General features: G+C 33.3%; 1 protein-coding gene across 12 annotated transcripts in view; it reads left to right on the top strand.

The window, feature by feature from the left end:
* Window positions 1-3,792: 3,792 nt before the first annotated feature.
* LOC111043815 (stress response protein NST1) overlaps window positions 3,793-11,478 on the top strand; it is a 48,532-nt gene continuing 40,846 nt past the window's right edge. For 8 of the 12 annotated variants that reach the window (XM_039433959.1, XM_039433956.1, XM_039433955.1 and 5 more), the window contains exon 1: window positions 3,793-3,949. The gene's annotated coding sequence lies outside the window, so the exon portion shown is untranslated. Of the gene's footprint in view, window positions 4,047-11,478 lie in introns of all 12 variants that reach the window. The other 4 variants (XM_039433960.1, XM_039433957.1, XM_039433954.1 and 1 more) reach the window with 1 other exon arrangement.

Raw genomic sequence — 11,478 nt, 5'->3', positions numbered from 1 at the left:
TTAAAACTAAATTTTAAGAAAATGTTCCCCCATTTCATGTGAGCAACTATAGTTCATGTATTCCACTACTTGGAAAATAGTATTAGTAAATATAGTATTTTCAATCATGAATTTCAATATAAAAAGTATTACCCAGAGTGTATAGAATGTAATTCTACATTCTACAGTCCAGTCACTATATTTACATTGGTGCTTGCAATTTATATTGTAGTTCTGATTTTTTAATATATGTTTTGGATACATGAGAAAAGTTCAGAATCAATTTCTTCATGCAAAATTTCCTTGTGCTAAATACAGAGTGGCACAAAAACCTCGTAATTTTCCAGATTTTTCACACATTTTTTTCAATTATAAATATCTGAATAAAATGAGATCATTCGGAACTTACTATCTCCAATGAGTACTGAGTTATGATTTTTCAAAAATGAGTGCAATTTGAAGGAAAAATCAATTTTGATGAATTTTAGTTTTTGATTAACAATATCTTCCGATTGTTACCATTTAGATTTATAATTCAAAATACCCCTGGGCGTATTTTTGTGCTCTACAATCTGAGATCAGGTAGAGCACTCTATATAATATAGATTTCAGGTACACCTGACAAAAAATGCTCCTTGTATTGTGAAAAACACCTAATTTTTAGCTTCAACCATGGTCACCATCTTTATTGTCCTCACGTTGATATTCCGCACAATAATATCAGTTCATAAGATTATGTTCTATGAGAATCACCCGTTAGATGCACTACATTTCAGTATTTCCTAGTGGAGAGACGCGCTTAAGGACACGTCAAGGATCAAAATTTCAACACATAACTTTTCACACAATACTGAGGTTGAGTATTCAACACTTGATTCTTCTCGGCTCGTCAAGGCGGTCCAAAATCATGCATCATAAGTCACATTTGGCCGAAAAATGAAAAATTTATTGTTGAGTGTACTTAAGCCCATATTCCCAAACACAACAAATGGCCAAAGCTATGTATCTCGGTAATCCCTTATTATAAACATCATTACTTGATCTTGAAATGTATAATAGAATATTCTCCTCCATTTGCTCAAACGATTTATGAAAAAAATATGCTCGTAAAGTGAGATTTGGTTGTTGAAAAAAATCCGGAAGTTGTAGATATTTTTCTCATATTAGAAATTCTGGCAGTTCTATGATAGGAAAAAGTGATTAGTATGGATTTTAGGCAACTGAGCTCGTAGAGGATGAATTTATCTACAATTTGGAATCAATCTATGATGTATCAGACTCGTTTTAGAAACTCTTGATCAACAGTAAAATCACGGAAAAATGTAAAAACTGATATCGCCATTTTAAAATCTTCTGTAACTTTCGATTGATATTGGAATCGACAGTATTATTTTTTGGAGAGGGAAAAGTTTCACATCCTACTTGATTTGGGAATTTTATCAGAAGTATTTCACAAGATATGCAGCTTTCAATATAGAAATTGGCCACTTTTTGGGTGTTGTAATATGTGCTTAAGTACACTCAGCAATAAACTTTTCATTTTTTGGCCGAATTTGACATATGATGCATGATTTTGGACCGCCTTAACGAGCCGAGAAGAATGACATTTAGTACGATTCGAGAATTGTGTCAAAAATTATAAGTGTCTCAGATTGTAGAGCACAAAAATACGCCCAAAGGGATTTTGAATTATACATCTAAATGGTGATAATCGGAAGATATTGTTGATCAAAAACTAAAATTCATCAGAATTGATTTTTCCTTTAAATTTTACTCATTTTTGAAAAATCATTAGAGAGTTCCGAAAGATCTTATTTCATTCACAATTTTATAATCTAAGAAGAAGGCAAGAGGAAAATTTTCTGTCCGATTACTGGATTTGGCAGAAATAGCTGAAAACTGGAAAATGAACCGAAAATTACGAGGTTTTTGGGCCACTCTGAATCTAGAACAAGGAAATTTCGCATGAAGAAATTGGTTCTGGATTTCTCTCATGTATTCAAATAATATATCAAAAAATCAGAATTATAAATAATATAAATTGCAAGCACATCCCTTTTTTATGTCTATATTGACTGGACTACTACTATACTCGCTGGTACTAGGCTAACTTTCGCTATGACAATAATAATTTATTATCAACATCTTCTCCTCATACAATGAAATACTTACTTAAATATACTGCACGAAAATAAATCTTCAGAGAAAAAACACTCAATTCAAGCAACAATTCAAGAATATCCTACTATTGTTCATTTTCCTGGAATGATATGATATTAATCTATTGGCTGTTTCAATTGGCGCTGTATTGCGTGTGAGATTCTATTGTTTGTGTTCTTTCTCATGAAAATATAACGGTGGAAAGGAGATTGTTTCCATTATGGACTAGTTCATGTTGATCATTCAATCGGTTCATCTCCTCCCATGTTCATTTCAGACAAAGTAGAACTGGATCATCACTGTTTCAACGTCTTAAAATAGCATTCCAGTATAGGATTGAATTCGACTTCACCAGGCATTGATCGATTCCTCCTTAAATCGGTTGATAGCCTCAAATTGATTTCACTGAGAAGGATTGGTTAAATTGATCTTGAAGGATTACTTTTTCTGGAAAAATTCTTTGCATCAGCCAAGTACTATCCTGAGTTTTGTCTAAGAAGTTTTCTTATTCATTAATTTCAATATTTGTTAGATTATATAGGATCGATTGTTTCTTGTGTTAAGAAGGAATATTTACTAATCAACTCTCATCCATAAATGATTCTCTAAATTTTTTCAATATATCATGCACATCTTACATGATTCATACCAAGAAATATAGATTGATAATTGTTTAAGGCCTTCACTAATAGAGGTCAAAACTGTCACCCAAGTACTACAATCCTGTTTTTGTCTCAAAAGCTCTCTAATTCATCAGCTGATGATATTTGATAAATTATTGGAATCTAGTATACCTGGAAGCCAGAAGGGAACACGCATTTGATCATCGAACTTGTTTCTCTTTACACAAAATTTACAAACTGATTCGTGTTAAAATTAACTTCCTCAAACTTGGAGTTCTAATTTATTGAATTCCTCTCTCCATTCCTCCTCTTTCATTTTTCAATGTAAAGCAAGAATCAATTTTTATTTATAAAGAAGATACTCTGTTTTCCTTGAATCCTTTTTCCTTCATGTTTCTCTCTTTCCTATTGATTTCTTATTGTTCCATGAACTATTCCATGGTACTTTACTAGAGTACTTCAAGCTTTTAACACAGGGAGAGACTCGTAAATAAGTCCTTACTAACTGGATATAGTGAGTTATTCTGTTGCCGAGAAACTTTACTATATCAAAGCTGTGTTTGCCAATCGATCATTCTGAATCATTTCCGAATAATCATTCTGATCAAAAACTTAATTCGGGAAACCAACTTGTTATCATTGTATGACACATGGACATCTCACGATACTGAATCATCATCTCTGAAGAATCATTCTGATCAAAGACTCAATTCGGGAAACCAACTTGTTATGATTGTATGACACATAGACATCTCACGATAATACACGAGGAACGAGTTTGGTCTACCCACCTCCAACTTAGTGAACCACTTTTTCTCCACTTTCACGAGAAGAAGGCCAGGAAGAAAAGATACGGCGTACGTCCTCGGTTGGTGATTTTCACTTTTCATATTATCACTCGCCGGATGATTGTGGACTGCAATAATTGACGTCGGAAAATTTCGAAAAATTTTCGAAAGGGTAAGTACCCTTTTCGAGTGGCGATGGGCTGGTTGATAGGCGATGAGAGGGGGGAGGTGTTACCGCGCATCTAGTTTCTGCGCAGGTCGCCGGTCTCCTATATATTCGGTTCTCCCCACTTTGAATCTTAGTACACTTTACATCCAGTGCTGAAAGGAACAAGAACCTCTTGTGCCGTGTTCAGGAGTGTCTTCTATCACATCGTTCGTTCACTAGTAATAAAAAAGGTTAGTTCTTCAACTGTTTTTACAACTCATTTGGTGGCGATTGTTACTCCTTGTCTAGTGGAGCTTCCGCGTGTCAACTCACAGCTAATCACAATAGGTAAACGGATAAAAACTTTTCAATATCTTTAAAAGAAAAATACAAGAATTGAACAAGTGACAATATATAAGTGTTGAATGTGTTTCATACGGGAAAAAAGTTTGTGAGGATAAAATACAACCTTGGTTTATTCTGATAAACACAAGATAAAATTATCAATTTTTTAACATCCAACAACTTACTTATTTATTACTATTTTTTCTAATTTCCAAAAATTACTCGCGCTTTTTTAAAATAGTTTTGATGGATAAAACTCGATGAAATATCATCATACCTTGACAAATTTCTTAATTATTCATTATGAAAATGAAATTTAGAAGAGCTACATATGAAATTTCCTACTGTCAATGGGCTACAAAGGGAACAGGCAAAACCACGCATTATCCTAACAAAACAATTAAACGTTCAATTGAAAAAAAATTATTATAGTTTCAAAATATACTCATTTTCCAAATCTACAATCAAATGGATAAAGAGATCGAGCAGATTGATTCATGTCAAATAAGACACAATAAATAGTATGGTAAAAGGTAATCAATGAATTTCCATGCAAAAACAGTATTGATACTCTGAGAGCTGAAAATCAAACTATAATCATACTTCAACAACAATCACACAGACCCATCTATAATTGCAATTTCTGTTTGAAACCCAACAATAATATTTTCCAAGGTTCAATAAAAAATGATTGGATAATTTACTTTATGTAACATAGCTTGCACCGCTAGGGAAATTTATATTTAGAGGGAGGATCGCTTAAACGCTTTAAAAATAATTAGTTTTTTAACTACTAGAAGGCGTGATTATAAAAAAGGTCTCTACAAAAACGTAATAAATGCTAAAACATATATTTCCATCTAGGTTGACATAAATGTACAGATGATAATATTTTGATAAACTAAGAATATGAGAAAGATTTTTATCCAGTTGAAAAAATGCATTGATAAGATAAATCTTCTACAATTTTTGGAGTCCCACGAATTCCAATAGGATATTTATTTCTTGGAAAAAGGCTAATAAGCCCAATACAGAGCAATTTCGAAAGTATCTAAATAAAGAAACAGTTGGATATTCTTGATATTGATTTATAGTTTCATGAAGAATAAGACAAATATATTGATCATGAAGTTCATTTCTTGAAGTGATAAAAGAATGATAAGGGGGTTGGACAATTATTATTGTTATATTCTTCCCTACATAAATCCCCGAATTCAAGCACCGTTAACGTTGATGTCCTTGAACTTATGACACAGAAATTCTTTTTGATTTGAGAGCACGTCCAAGCCACTCATGTCCTGCTTAACAAAACCTGCTCATCCTGAAAAAGGAAGACGTATAATCTGGTCAACATATCAATAGCTTCTCCTTCAATAACTGTAGCCTCACAATGTTCCAACTGTAAAATAATTCATGAATCAATCAGAAAGTGTGATAACTCAATAGTTTTTCAGTGTCTTTTGATTAATACCTTGGTGATTTAATAGCTATTGAATCTATGTTTCTTTGTGATTTAATAACCGATCAAGGGTCTCTCAAGAGTTTCCCAGCTTTTCCCCACAATAACATTTGTTGTTTGCAGTAGAATCAAGTGAAAGTTTAGTACAGGACGAAGGATTTAGTGAATATTTCTAATGAAAAGTTTGTACAGGGATGAGGTAGTAGTAGAAAAATGTTGATGGGATACCTGCAAACAGGAATCGAGTGGTATTTTAAGATTGAACTCTTGAGTGCTGTTGTAGGTAATCACGAATGCTGCTCAGCTCAAGAAGCTACAGTGTTGTGCTTCTGAAATGTAGCAAACATACAACGATATTCACAACGATACATGATCAAGCATTATTTATTTAGTATAATTTATTTAGGTGAAGAATATCCTTTGCTGAAGAATATCACCATCTTACACCGTAGATGAACCTGACCTAACCAATCAACTTAGAGTTACTTGAAGTTCCACCCCTTTATGAATAAAATTATTAGTTGTTTTTAATCTTCTATGCTTTTTTTCAAGTTTTCAAAATCATCAGTAATCATCCTCTTATTCTCTTCAATACTCTCATTTTGTGATGTTATGGTAAAAAGGTAGTAGACCTATACCCTGACTTTCCTATCTTTTCAAAGTCAGGAAAGACCATTAGTCTGTTGCACCTTCAATATTCAATATTGTAAGTTATATGGACATCACACGCTCGAGAGAATTCTCGGATGAAACATGATAGTGAACATTGGGAATTTATGTTCCTCAACATGACCTATATTATTCAGCAATCGACGCTCCCACCAGATTCCGGCTTCTTCGTACCGGATCCTTCATCCACACCTTTTCTTCACAACTTTCTTTCTCCATCCTCTCATTTTTCTTCCTCTTCTTTTCCTTCTTCTTCTTCTTCTTCACTCAGCAACTCCTCAACTTCTACTATTTACTCCTCTATTCCTTAGTTCTTCAACTTTCCAAATCCTTTCTCACAAACGTTCATATATTCAACTTTGTTACTTCTCTATTTTCCCATTCTCCTCTCATGATTTTTCCCTCATCCACCTCCTTGAACCATATCTTATCTTATATTCTTATCCATATCTATCAATTCTCCTTGTTCAGTAATCTCCTGCAAAGTGATAATGTTTCAATAAAAGCTAATTGATAAATTTTGGGAGGGGTACGATAGTTCAATAGATTCATTTACTAGAGAAAGTTTATTTAGAACTCCCAGTTTCTATAAAAGGTTTTTATAGAAACTGAATCTCAGTCAATAATATTGTTTTTCCACCACAGTTCAGCAATTTGGGTTCCTTTTGTGCATTCGAAGTGGAGTTTTACTGCTACTATTGAGATTCAACTCCTTATTGCGAGGATATTATCATCATCATCATATTTGGAGTTTTAAAAAAACTGGCAAGGCTGGACTGATTTTGTTTGGAAGAGTGTAAACAATTATCGAAATACTTCCCAGGATAAGAACTGGAAATTTGAATCATTGTCATTGAAATGAGCTGAGAGTGAAGCTGGTTGAGTTGTTGAGTGTAGTTGAAACATTGACAAGTGTGGGAATTCAACAACAAATACGCTGTGGAAGGAATTTTCACTAATTATGTGTACTGGTACGTGGATGCTCAAATGGTTGTCAAAGTACAGTGTGTTGGCAATTGTGTTTGAAAATGCTCGAACAATTTGAAGAGTGGGATATTCAATGATCTTTCATGTGACAGCATGGCACTGTCTCACGAAGGAAACTAAAATAACAATCATGCTGAAATGAGAAATATAGAAAATTTGAAAGTACAAATCAATGGGATATGCAAAACATCTATTATGGGATTCTTCATGGCATATACTGCAGTATTTAAGTTATTCTAAAAATGTATTAATGTAATCTCTGCAGAAACCTACACATTTTTATTGTGAGAGAGTCAAGTTCAAGTTTAATGACCTGGCATTAAGCTTTCATGAGGAATAATTGTTTTCACTTCTAATATTAGCTATGAGAACTACTGTAGGTGAATACAATGTCGACAGTGAACTGTTATGTATAATATTTAATGTCGAAGTCGGAATAAAAATTGAAATATCCGATCTTTTATAAGTTACGTCAATAAATTGTTATCTTTAAAAATTACTCGGATACATCTCGAATCTCGATGGTACTCTACTGTACAAGACTCTACAAAGTAAAATCGAATTCATCGAACCTTTTGAATTGATCATAATTTCGGTAGTTTCAATGTACTGTATCTATCAGTTGTGAAGATAATATCGCAAAGGCCCTGAGGTTTTTGAAATCTGTGTTGTTGATCTTCGACTCTTCTCATATCTTATGTTAAAACCATAACTTCCATCAAGAATTAAATGGAAACCAAAAAATGTTTTGATTTTCAAAGTTTTTGGGCTCAAACCAGACTTTTTATGTTGTTTTGTTAGTTCAGAATCAACCTGGATTTAATGATACCTTTTTCAAGACAAGACTGTCTCTAATGATCAACTTTAATTAGTGACTTTATTTCTCTTCCCAGTGAGTCTTATACCAATGATAATAATTGAAGAGTCTCTCATTGAATTCTAAGGAAACTTTCCCTTCAAACAGAAGTTAGTTCACGCTCCTCAAAGGAAGGTCATGGGGAGTTCTTAAAAGAGTTCTACTTGATGTAAGAAAGTTAGTGCTTTACTTATTTAAAAAGGAGAACAATTCCTTTTATTTCCTTTCTCTCAATGGTCAATCTTAATCAGAGTTGACTTCTCACTCCTATCAAAAACTCATTGTCGATAACTTTCTTTGTAACACTAGTAGAAGTTTGTTATCGATTACTAATGTATTTAATGTTATTTAGATTCATCAGCATATGAGACTACTTTGATTCTTCAATAACGTTTGTTCTCATACAACTTATAAGCAATAAAATTGATTTAGAATTGGGGTACCTCCCATTTGATAAAGCAATACATTCAATTCACTTAGAAAATTAAAATTGAATGAGAACTAAATCATTGAGTTTTGAGTTCGAGATCGTTGTTTTGTTAAAGTTACTAATCGAATAGGATTTCTCCGTCAAAATGAATCAAAATAATTCATTGAAGGTATCGGAATCATTCAATTGATATCATCTCATGATATAATGGATACATTTTCTTGATAGAAACGACTTTACACGGTACACCAACACAGGAAAAATGAAAAATGAGAACACTGTGCGTTTATTACAACTCATTCTCCAGTGGAAGAAGGAAGATAAAAATTGCGTGAAACGTCTGTGATGGCAAATTCAATAAACTTCAATTTACTGAGCAGGGAGGAAATTAAATCGTGTCATAATATCAAATATTTTCATCCCGTTTATGAATATTGAGTTTCTAGCTGATTAGGTTTTTGTATCATCACAATAATAGTTGTGTCTTCGAATTAGTAGTAGTATAGAGTGAGGGAGGGTTATGTATTTTGATACAAATAGTGAGGGTTGAAACGACTTTGGTATGTTATAATATAACAAAATATATATTATATATTTTTTTCAATGTCATGCACATGGATGAGAAACCTTTTTGAACAATATAAGATTCTGTTTGTATTAAATTCCATAGACTTCCGACGTAAGAGCATTGTAACAGTTTTTCAGATTCTTCGCTTTCCTCTCATGGTAGATCACGTTGAATACTGCAAGAAGTTCTTGGAGAAACCATAGATAGAATCGCATTTGTCAGTAGTGTTTGTGAAGACTGAGAAAGTCTTCACAAAGTTATTTGTTGGGCACGAAACTTTGTGCCAACGGAACGCAAATTAAGTGGTTCGACCGTCAAAGTTTGTTCGTTAACGGGAACATTTCTGATGTAGGCTTCAATGTTGCTTTGTGCTTACAGCTCCACTTTTGTAGAAATTGAACCAGACAATTATATGAGTGTTGGTTCAATTAATGTGGTGAATGATCACTTGATGTAAGCTCGTATAATGCACATACTGAGGTATTTACTAATTGGATAAATAGTGTGTTCTGGATTTTCTTCAATAATGTACTATTCCTCGTACATCTCCACTGTGTATAGCTCATATTTCTCCCAAAATTTTATGAGAATTGTAACTGTCTGTCGCAAATTCGAGTTATCATCTCTAATCTCAAATTTAGACTGGTTTATTTCTATATACTTACAATCTTTCAATGATATTATCGACTTCTAAATTCAAATTTACATGGTAAATTAACAAATTCACTTCAATTTCAAATATGAAATCCAATTGAAAAATGTCAATTGATTTATTCAATGAACCTAATTGAATTTGATTTTGAAAGATGATTACTCCTATTAGACTACTTAGACAAAAATTGTTTTCCATAAAATCGTTGGGTTGAAAAACTAGACATTTTATTTTTCTACCGGCCCCATGTGATCTTTAAGTTTAAAATAATTGTTCTCCATATATTAAGCCATTGAACCTACGTCATTGGGCAAGAGCCTCTCTCCTGATAAAGACAAAGATTAAGAGCTATTTATTTTTCTCACATCACCATGTTTCCACTAATTTTAACAAAGAAATCCACAAATCCAAAGATCATCAATCATTCGAATTCTCATTGAGAAGTAATAAATGCGAGTGAAAGTATTACGGTTTCCTATAAGTAAAGTATTGCCATCCCATTATCATTTAATAGCTCAAGATTCTCCACCCATGGAAAATGTTCGGTCGATTTGTTTTACTACTGGACTAGTTCGTGAATGGAATGCCTGATACTTTCACTTCAACAATGAAAACTGGGACCTTTCCAAGGCCAAGGTGGGCCAGGTTCAATCCGGGTTGAAAGCTGTCACGGTTTTCATAATAGCTACAACTCTTGAGTATTGATGTTCTTCAAGGAAGTAATAATTGATTCCGGAAGATGAACTTCGAAACAGCTTCTTCTAACACAAAAATGAGGAACCTCCAGTTTTTGGAATGAGACATTCAGGTTCCAGAAATTGAGTGACCACGCATGAAAACCGGATAATTTGCATGATTTGCAGTGATAATAGTCGCCAGTGACCGCGTGCCATATTTGATTGTCACTAACTGGTTGATGAACCAGTTTGAAGGAAGAAAGAGGTGTGTGCGATGTTGCCTCTGTTTTGAAGCCAACGGATACAAGTTTCTATCTCGTTGTTGGTCAAGTTTCTACAAAGAAAGTTGGCCCAGTATGTCCCTTACGGTAGACTCCGTGTTAGCACTTTCCTCCTTATCATCTTTTGTCTTACTTTTTCCTCCTCTCCTCTGCCATCTCCTTCTGCTTTCGAATGTTTCTTCTTGTTCTTTTCCTGTGTTCACTTCTTTTCTTTCCTTTTTCTAGTTTCAATAAATTGGATACAAAAATGAAAATATTTTTATATATTTTTCGTTTTTTACTTATCCCTTTCCTGCATATTCCTTCAGTATCCTCTTGTTACTTCTCCTTCATTACTTATTATCTGTTTCTCCGTTTCAACTAGTTTTAGTTTCCTTTCCCTTCATATCTTATCCACTTTTTCTTCTCATCTTCCCTCCCTCCGCTTTATGCTTCCCTCAGTTTTCTCCATTCTATTCTCTGCAGACTTTTTATACTTCTTCTTCTCTTTATTGGTTATTCATTTCTTTTTCTGCCTTCCTGTTTTTCTTCCAGTTCTTCCTTTCTTCACTTTTCCACCACATCTTGTGTAGATTGATTTTACCTTCCTTGTACATAATTATTTTCACCTTCTACTCAATTCTCACGGAAATGATTAAATAGCTATTTGTATATCTAGAGTTAAAAATGCCATTTTTCTCCACTGAAGGGAAAGATTGATCAGGGAAACAATTTCCCTGAGGGAGAAAAAGCATTTTTCACTCGTGATATACACAACATTTTTCCTCCACCTACATTTTTATAAAAACTGCAAATAAAATAATTTTAAAAACTTACTTGATCAGTAACAATGTGTTACAACATAACCTAAAAAGTA

Source organism: Nilaparvata lugens, chromosome 8, assembly GCF_014356525.2.
Source record: "Nilaparvata lugens isolate BPH chromosome 8, ASM1435652v1, whole genome shotgun sequence".
NCBI lineage: Eukaryota > Metazoa > Arthropoda > Insecta > Hemiptera > Delphacidae > Nilaparvata > Nilaparvata lugens.
This window is presented reverse-complemented; position numbering and strand designations above follow the sequence as displayed.